Below are 10,233 nucleotides of genomic sequence, written 5' to 3' on the forward strand. Positions count from 1 at the left end.
TGATACAGTGAATTATAAGTGAAATAATCTGTCTGTAAACAATTGTTGGAAAAATTACTTGTTCCATTCACAAAGTAGATGTCCTAACCGACTTGCCAAAACTATAGTTTGTTAACAAGAAATTTGTGGAGTGGTTGAAAACGAGTTTTAACTTGACTCCAACTTAAGTGTATGTAAACTTCCGACTTCAACTGTATGTGCCAAATGTCCCCTCCCCTTTTGAAATTTGAAAGATACGAGCACCTGCGATATCGTCCAAATGATCAGTGACGAAACATCCGCATCACGGAACAAAGTTCCTCGTTTGTTTTCACATCCCACAGCCTGTTGACAGACGATATCAGTTAAATTACATGTGTCTGTCCACGAGAGATTAGAAATACTATTGTTCCCAGTTTGAGATCTATGACGATGGTTTACCTTGTCCTAATCTGAACTGGGGAGAGGACTGGGGACCAGTGATGCAATCTTTGTCCCAAATGGCACCCTATTCCATATGTAGTACACTACTTTTGACCAAAGCCCTCTCTGGTCAAAAGTCGGGAGCTATATATAGAATAGTGTGCCATTTTGCGATGTACCCAGAGTCTCTTGTTATCTTGTCTCTTCCTAGTGACTTGGTTCACATAGGTGGTACAGACGTACAAGCCATCTGACACTTCAGTTGTGACACAAATAATACTTTTAAATTTTTTTAAATGTTGAGTTTGTATGCATTTTTTTGTCTCCACAAATAAAAAAGTGCAGTTAAAAAATTGTGATCTTTGTATCAAGACTGTGTGTTAAATGTATTTTACCACCTGGGTGAACCTGGCCTATAAGGTCAATGTATCATTTTGAATTGGTCCACCTATCCATTGTTCTTGGCAGTAACCTCCAGTATAGTAATTTACATTGTATTCTATAGCTATCTCTGTCACTATCTCCTCTTATTGACCCGCATGGTCAAATGGAACACAAGCAAATCTATTTGCACACGTCTTCATGAAGACACCATTTATTTATGTTCAGAAATCGTGCATGTACAAAAACATCAGTTAAGCTGGCCAGAGACAACCACTGCCGATGGGGGGGATACAGCTTGCTTTACTTTGCTGTTTTACATGAGAGCATGTGGACTTGATTGTGTGCATGCGTGTAGTGTTTTGGAATCTTGGAGCCTTAGGTGGGCCAAGGAGAAGAAGAAACATCTGTAGAGTTTACATTCTCTGGAGTACCAAGGAGAAGAAGAAGCATCAATAGAGTTTACATTCTCTGGAGGACCAAGGAGAAGAAGAAGCATCAACAGAGATAAGTCTCTGGAGGACCAAGGAGAAGAAGAAGCATCAACAGAGATAAGTCTCTGGAGGACCAAGGAGAAGAAGAAGCATCACCGTCTCTGGAGGACCAAGGAGAAGAAGAAGCATCAATAGAGATAAGTCTCTGGAGAGACCAAGGAGAAGAAGAGAGCATCAAAGAGAATTAGAGTCTCTGGGAGGACCAAGGAGAAAGAAGAAGCTCAATAGGAGTTGACAGTCTCTGGAGGACCAAGGAGAAGAAGGCAAAGCATTCAATAGATATTGACAAGTCTTGGAGAACCAAAAGTGAAGAAGCAAGACAGCATCAATAGAGTGACAGTCCCTCTCTGGTGAGCGTAAGTACATTTACAGTGACACGTACAGTATGTGACCATTTCAGTTTTTTTCGTTGCGTTTTTGAAATAGTGATTACAGTGTTAAGTAAATAATATATGGCAAACATCGTTGCATTCATGTTCATAATGTGGTCAGATCACACACCGACCAGGACCTCAATAATGTATCAGAGTCACACGAAAACTGACCAGGACTTCCTTAAGATAGTCAAGAGTCCACAACCCCGACCCAGACCTCCATAATGTTAGTCCAGAGGTCATGACACCCGAACTAGGACCTCTTAATGTAGTCCAGAGTCCACAACCCGACCAGCTGGACTCAAATGTCGAAGTCCAGAGTCACGAACTGAACTTAGGAACCTCCTTAAATGTAAGTCCAAGTCCACAACCCGACCAGGAACCCTCAATCAATGTAGTCCAGAGTCACGACCCGACCCAGGACCTCCATTAATGTAGTTCCATAAGTCACTACACCGACTAGGACCTCAATAATTAGTCCAGAGTTCAGACCCGAGACTAGACCTCAATAATTAGTCCAGAGTCACGAACTGACCAGCGCTCCATAATGTATCCAGAGTTCACAACCCGAACCAGGACCTCCTTAATGTAGTCCAGAAAGTCACGCCCCGACCAGGACTCAATAATGTAGTCCAGAGTCACGACCCGACCAGGACCTGCCATAACTGTAGTCCAGAGTCATGACCCGACCCGGACCTCCTTAATGTAGAAGTTCCAGAGTCACGACCCGACCAGGAACCTCAATAAATGTGTCCAGAGTCACGAACCGACCAGACCTCCATAATTAGCCCAGAGTCACCGACACCGACCAGGGCCTCAAGAATGTAGTCCAGACGCACGACCGACCCAGGACCTACATTAATGTAGTCAGAAGTCACGCCCGACCAGGACCTCAATAAATGTTAGTCCAGAGGTCACAGACCCAGACCAGAGGACCATCATAATGTAAGTCCAAGTCACTACCCACAGGATCTCAATAATGTGTTTCCAGAGTCAACGACCCGACCAGAACCTCAATAATGTTGGTCCAGAAGGTCACGACCCGACCAGGACCTCTAATAAATGTTAGTCCAGAATTCACGACCCGGACCAGGACCTCAATAATGTAAGTCAGAGTCACGACCGACCAGGACCTCAATAATGTATAGTCCAGTTCTTCAGGTCCATGTTGAAAAGGTTGCCTGGGCATGACTGAGGGGGCAATGGCAGGCGGTATGCAGGTCAAGTCCATACAATGGAGGTAGGTGTCGATGTCTGCAACAAGGATCTCACTCCCAATGGCAGGTCAGTGAAGAAATCCTGAGGAATGGAAGAGGAGGAGAAGGATGAAGGGGGAGGAGTAAATCCAACACTAAGGAGCGAAAAGAGGAAGGAGGTACTCTCCGTCAACGTAAGGACATCTGGTCCTCGTCTAGTTTGGGGTGCCAGTCTGAATAGCAAAGTCTTTGATTTAGGCCTGTGGCTGTGTGTGGTTATTGTGGCTGTTACGTGGTGGGTGGTTGTTACTGGAGGAGGGGGGGGGCACAGCGGGCAGGTGGCGGTGGGTGTGATGGGTCTGTTGAGGCTGTGGAAGGTAGTAGTCTTAATAGTAAGTATAGCTGCTGTTGTTGTTCTGGTTATTATTGTCGGTAGGTCGTGGTGAGACGAGTGGTAACAGGGACTTGCCTGCTATGTCACCCAGGGTAAGGGGACAAAGTGTCTCTGCAGCAGGCAGGCACAGGTACCTTGGAGAGGGTAGAGGTCAACTGGAGGTGGGAGAGGGGCATAGGGGAGGAAGAAGAGAGGAAGGACTTAGCGGGGCCAAAAGTGCAAAAGAAGGCGTCGTCTCCGTTCTCCCCAATAGCAGAGATGGGCGTGAAGGCAGACCTCCAGAGAGGACAGCGCCACCGGATTGACAACCATCACCTGATGACGCTGACAGGTGGGCGTGGTTGAAGGGGGGAGTGCTGAGCGGTTAGAGGGCTGACCCGAGAGCAACCCTGAAGGCTGCTGTAAAGGAACGGCGGTACGATGGCGGTAGCCACCACGACAGCCACACCGCCGAAACTGTGGGCGGGGGGGGCATCGGCAGAGTCCTCGTCCATGGGATCATCTGTGGGGGGGGGGGCAGCGAGGAGAGCTGGACGGCGCAGCGAAGCCCTCCTGTTTATAGCTCTTCCTAGATGCAGGACAGCATGTTGTTGATGAGAAACCGTCTCTCCAGGCTCGCTCAGAAGCCAGTGGTTATAAAGCTTCATTAGAGAGATGTTGAAGATGGTCTGTCTCTGGAGGCTGTACGACACCTTGGAGGGACTAGAGACATAACAAGTTACTACAGTGGAAGGTCTGTTGGGGAATAGAGACGTAACAAGTTACTACAGTGGAAGGTCTGTTAGGGGAATAGAGACGTAACAAGTTACTACAGTGGAAGGTCTGTGGGGGGAATAGAGACGTAACAAGTTACTACAGGGGAAGGTCTGTTGGAGGAACTAGAGAGTTACAAGTTACTACAGTGGAAGGTCTGTTGGGGGGGAATAGAGATGTTACAAGTTACTACAGTGGAAGGTCTGTTGGAGGACTAGAGACGTAACAAGTTACTACAGTGGAAGGTCCTGTGGAGGGAATAGAGATGTACAAGTTATCAAGTGGAAGGTCTGTTGGAGGGGACTAGAGATTTACAAGTTACTACAGTGGAAGGTCTGGTTGGAGGGACTAGAGATGTTACAAGTTACTACAGTGGAAAGGTCGTTGAGGTAATAGAGATGTTACAAGTTACTACAGTGGAAGGTCTGTTGGAGGACTAGAGATGTTACAAGTTAACTACAGTGGAAGGTCTGTTGGAGGTAAATAGAGATGTTACAAGTTACTACAGTGGAAGGTCTGTTGGAGGGACTAGAGATGTTACAAGTTACTACAGTGGAAGGTCTGTTGGAGGGAATAGAGATGTTACAAGTTACTACAGTGGAATGTCTGTTGGAGGGACTAGAGTTTTACAAGTTACTACAGTGGAAGGTCTGTTGGGGGGAATAGAGATGTAACAAGTTTACTACAGTTGGACGGTCTGTTGGATGGGAATAGAGATGTAACAAGTTACTACAGTGGATAGGTCTGTTGGAGGGACTAGAGATGTACAAAGTTACTGACAGTGGAAGGTCTGTTGGGGGAATAGAGATGTAACAAGTTACTACAGTGGAAGGTCTGTTGGGGGGATAGAGATGTACAAGTTACTACAGTGGAAGGTCTGTTGGGGGGAATAGAGATGTAACAAGTTACTACAGTGGAAGGTCTGTTGGGGGGAATAGAGATGTAACAAGTTACTACAGTGGAAGGTCCGTTGGGGGGAATAGAGATGTAACAGTTACTACAGTGGAAGGTCTGTTGGGGGGAATAGAGATGTAACAAGTTACTACAGTGGAAGGTCTGTTGGGGGGAATAGAGATTGTAACAAGTTACTACAGTGAAGGTCTGTTGGGGGAATAGAGACGTAATCAAGTTACTACAGTGGAAGGTCTGTTGGGGAAAATAGAGATGTTACTACAGTGGAAGGTCTGTTGGAGGAATAAGAGATGTAACAAGTTACTACAGTGGAAGGTCTGTTGGGGGGAATAGAGACGTAACAAGTTACTACTTTGGGAGGTCTGTTGGGGGGAATAGAGATGTTACAAGTTACTACAGTGGAAGGTCTGTTGGAGGAATAGAGATGTAACAAGTTACTACAGTGGAAGGTCTGTTGGAGGGAATAGACGATGTACAAGTTACTACAGTGGAAGGTCTGTTGGGGGGGAATAAGAGACGTAACAATTACTACAGTGGGAGGTCTGTTGGGGGGAATAGAGATGTTACAAGTTACTACAGTGGAAAGGTCTGTTGGAAGGGAATAGAGATGTAACAGTTATTACAGTGGAAGGTCTGTTGGAGGGAATAGAGAATGTAACAAGTTACTACAGTGGAAGGTCTTTGGGGGGAATAGAGATGTAACAAGTTACTACGATGTGAAGGTCTGTTGGGGGGAATAGAGAGTAACAAGTTACTACAGTGGAAAGGTCTGTTGGTGGGAATAGAGACTTAACAAGTTACTACAGTGGAAGGATCTGTTGGAGGGACTAGAAGATGTAACAAGTTACTACAGTGGAGGTCTGTTGGGGGAATAGAGACGTAACAAGTTACTACAGGTGGAAGGTCTGTTGGGGGACTGAGATATGTTACAAGTTACTACAGTGGAAGGTCTGTTGGGGGGAATAGAGACGTAACAAGTTACTACAGTGGAAGGTCTTGTTGGAGGGACTAAGAGATGTTACACGTTACTACAGTGGAAGGTCTGTTGGGGGAATAGAGACGTAACAAGTTACTACAGTGGAAGGTCTGTTGAGGGACTAGAGATGTTACAAGTTACTACAGTGGAAGTCTGTTGGAGGTAATAAGAGATGTTACAAGTTACTACAGTGGAAGGTCTGTTGGAGGGACTAGAGATGTAACAAGTTACTACAGTGGAAGGTCTGTTGGAGGGACTAGAGATGTTACAAGTTACTACAGTGGAAAGGTCTGTTGGGGGGAATAGAGACGTAACAAGTTACTACAGTGGAAGGTCTGTTGGGGGGAATAGAGACGTAACAAGTTACTACAGTGGAAGGTCTGTTGGAGGGACTAGAGATGTTACAAGTTACTACAGTGGAGGTCTGTTGGAGGTAAATAGAGATGTTACAAGTACTACAGTGGAAGGTCTGTTGGAGGGACTAGAGATGTTACAAGTACTACAGTGGAAGGTCTGTTGGGGGATATAGAGACGTAACAAGTTACTACAGTGGAAGGTCTGTTGGAGGACTGAGATGTTACAAGTTACTACAGTGGAAGGTCCTGTTGGGCGGGAATAGAAGACGTAACAAGTTACTACAGTGGAAGGTTCTGTTGGGGGAATAGAGATGTTTACAAGTTACTACAGTGGAAGGTCTGTTGGAGGGACTAGAGATGTTACAAGTTACTAAAGTGGAAGGTCTGTTGGAGGGAATAGAGATGTTACAAGTTACTACAGTGGAATGTCTGTTGGAGGGACTAGAGAATGTTACAAGTTACTACAGTGGAAGGTCTGTTGGGGGAATAGAGATGTAACAAGTTACTACAGTGGACGGTCTGTTGGAGGGGAATAGAGATTAACAAGTTACTACAGTGGAGGTCTGTTGGAGGGAATAGAGATGTTACAAGTTACTACAGTGGAAGGTCTGTTGGGGGAATAGAGATTGTAACAATTACTACAGTGGAAGGTCTGTTGGGGGGAGATAGAGAATGTAACAAGTTACTACAGTGGAAGGTCTGTTGGGGGGGAATAGAGACGTAACAAGTTACTACAGTGGAAGGTCTGTTGGGGGAAATAGAGATGTTACTACAGTGGAAGGTCTGTTGGAGGGAATAGAGATGTAACAAGTTACTACAAGTGGAAGGTCTGTTGGGAATAGAGACGTAACAAGTTACTACAGTGGAAGGTCTGTTGGGGGGAATAGAGATGTTACAAGTTACTACAGTGGAAGGTCTGTTGGAGGGAATAGAGATGTAACAAGTTACTACAGTGGAAGGTCTGTTGGAGGGAATAGAGATGTAACAAGTTACTACAGTGGAAGGTCTGTTGGGGGGAATAGAGATGTAACAAGTTACTACAGTGGAAGGTCTGTTGGGGGGAATAGAGATGTAACAAGTTACTACAGTGGAAGGTCTGTTGGGGGGAATTAAGAGACGTAACAAGTTACTACAGTGGAAGGCTGTATGGGGGAATAGAGACGTAACAAGTTACTACAGTGGAAGGTCCTGTTGGAGGGAATAGAGACGTAACAAGTTACTACAGTGGAAGGTCTGTTGGGGGAATAGAGATGTAACAAGTTACTACAGTGGAAGTCTGTGGGGGGAATAGAGACGTAACAATTACTACAGTGGAAGGTCTGTTGGGGGGAATAGAGACGTAACAAGTTACTACAGTGGAAGGTCTGTTGGGGGAAATAGAGACGTAACAAGTTACTACAGTGGAAGGTCTGTTGGGGGGAAAGAGACTAAAGTTTACCAGAAGGTCTGTGAACAGACAGTTACTACAGTGGAAGGTCTGTTGGGGGGAATAGAGACGTAACAAGTTACTACAGTGGAAAGGTCTGTTGGAGGGACTAGAGAGTAACAAGTTACTACAGTGGAAGGTCTGTTTGGGGGGAATAGAGAACGTACAAGTTACTACAGTGGAAGGGTCTGTTGGAGGACTAGAGACGTAACAAGTTACTACAGTGGAGGTCTGTTGGGGGGAATAGAGAGTTAACAAGTTACTACAGTGGAAGGTCTGTTGGATGTCTGTTGGAGGGACTAGAGACGTAACAAGTTACTACAGTGGAAGGTCTGTTGGGGGGAATAGAGACGTAACAAGTTACTACAGTGGAAGGTCTGGTGGATATTTACTACTGTATTATGGGACATGTTCACACTGAGATAAGTTGACTTAATGTGGATTTGAGTAAAACATAATTGACTGAAGTCCATGTTTAATTGATTAAATTCCATCTCAGGTCTGAACCCTAAATGAATAAGAACTTCAGTATATTATAAATATAATGTATTATATTGTGTATGTGAGGAGAAAAATATTACAATTAGGAAAAAGGCATACTGTATAAATGGTTCAAGAAAATAAAATAAATGAACAAGATCTTTAAATATTGTAGGCCATCTTGGAGAAGCCTAGGCTGAGGCCGTTGGGGTCGGGGGTCGTTGTAGTGGTCATGGGCCACTGTGGCGCCATCGCTTTGTCTTCCAACACGTCTTCATCCTCGTCCAGTTTCCGCTTTGCCTCTTTACCAAACATATATCTGCAACAACAACACACAAGTATTACTAAAAGTCTAATATGATGATGATGATGATGATGACAATGGCGCCGACAGAGAGGGTTGCCTCGCTTCTAGTTCTTAGGAAACTTTGCAGTATTTAGTTTTTTTATGTATTATTTCTTACATTGTTAGCCCAGAAAATATGTGTTATTACTTATATCCGGGAAGAACTATTGGATATCAGAGCGGCGGTAACTCACTATCACTACCAGCAGTACGACCAGGAATACGACTTTGTTCACACCACCCAGGGCAATTGAACTGATTCCAGAGGCTGACCCAAAACAACGCCGGCAGAGAAGAGGAAGTCAGAGCGGTCTTCTAGTCAGACTTAGGAGGCACGCACACCACCCACCACTTCCGAGTATATTACTTGCTAATGTTCAGTCTCTGGATAACAAGGTTGGCGAGATCAGGGCAAGGGTTTCTTTCCAGAGAGACATCAGGGATTGTAACATACTCTGTTTCACAGAAACATGGCTCTCTCAGGATATACTGTCGGAGTCGGTCCAGCCATCTAGATTCTCAGTCCATCGCCCCAATAGGAATAAACATCTATCCGGGAAGAAAAAGGGCAGGAGTGTATGTTTCCTGATTAGCGACTCATGGTGTAATTGTAATAACATACAGGAACTCAAGTCCTTTTGTTCACCTAACCTAGAATACCTCACAATCAAATGCCTACCGTACTATCTCCCAAGATAATTATGTTCGGTTATTGCCACAGCTGTGTATATCCCCCCTCAAGCAAATACCATACCAATACGGCCCTCAAGGAACTTCACTGGACTTTATGCAAAATGTAAACCATATATCCTGAGGCTGCATTGATTGAAGTGGTTGATTTTAACAAAGCAAATTTGAGGAAAAGGCTTCCTAAATTCTATCAGCATATCAACTGTACAACTCGCGCTGGAAAAACACTCAACCATTGTTACTTCAACTTCCGGGATGCATACAAGGCCCTCCCCCGCCCTCCTTTCGGTAAATCTGACCACGACTCCATTTTTCTCCTCCCTTCCTATAGGCAGAAACTCAAACAGGAAGTACCCGTGCTAAGGACTATTCAACGCTGGTTTGACCAATCGGAATCCACACTTTGATCACGCGGATTGGGAAATGTTCCAGGTAGCTTCTGAGAATAATATTGACGTGTACACTGAAACGGTTACTGCTGAAACACCTGCATTTTGGAGCTGCCTTACTCAAGAAAACAAAAAAGAGACCATGTTTGTATGGGGCTTTATTAACTCAATGATACATATAAATATTTTTTTACATTGTTTACAAACTAATATGTGACATTAATTATTATTTGTGACATTAATTATTTTTGGCCTAAAAATGTGGGGCTCAAAACAGGTGGCCCTGAATGACGGGTCGCCACTGTACACAACAAATACTTTTCAAAACAGAGAATAAAAACATATAGCACACTGTCCTGAAGACAGAACAGTCCAAGGAATGGGTGAAAGACACGTCAAAGATTGAGAAGAAATCAGTGGTCTGGGATGGTCCTGTACCAGAATGGGTTCAGATCCAACCCATTGCTCTTTCAACATTCCTACCTCTGTCCTATCCAGTAAACAATAAACTGTTCCACTTTAAAACAACAACAAAGACTGACAGGAAATCTATAACTAAGAACTCATGTACATTAAGTCTCTCAATAGGAGTTACTGCTGTTTATACTGTATCTGCCTTGTTTGATTTAAAACAGTCAGTCAGTGACATCTACAGGACAGATGA

At 44.4% G+C, this 10,233-nt stretch overlaps 1 pseudogene; it reads right to left on the reverse strand.

The window, feature by feature from the left end:
- The window catches only part of LOC112075010 (SERTA domain-containing protein 2-like), a 15,056-nt pseudogene extending 6,597 nt beyond the window's left edge, over positions 1-8,459 (reverse strand).
- Between the last annotated feature and the right edge of the window lie 1,774 nt (positions 8,460-10,233).

Source organism: Salvelinus sp. IW2-2015, unplaced genomic scaffold, assembly GCF_002910315.2.
Source record: "Salvelinus sp. IW2-2015 unplaced genomic scaffold, ASM291031v2 Un_scaffold2931, whole genome shotgun sequence".
Taxonomy (NCBI): Eukaryota; Metazoa; Chordata; class Actinopteri; order Salmoniformes; family Salmonidae; genus Salvelinus; species Salvelinus sp. IW2-2015.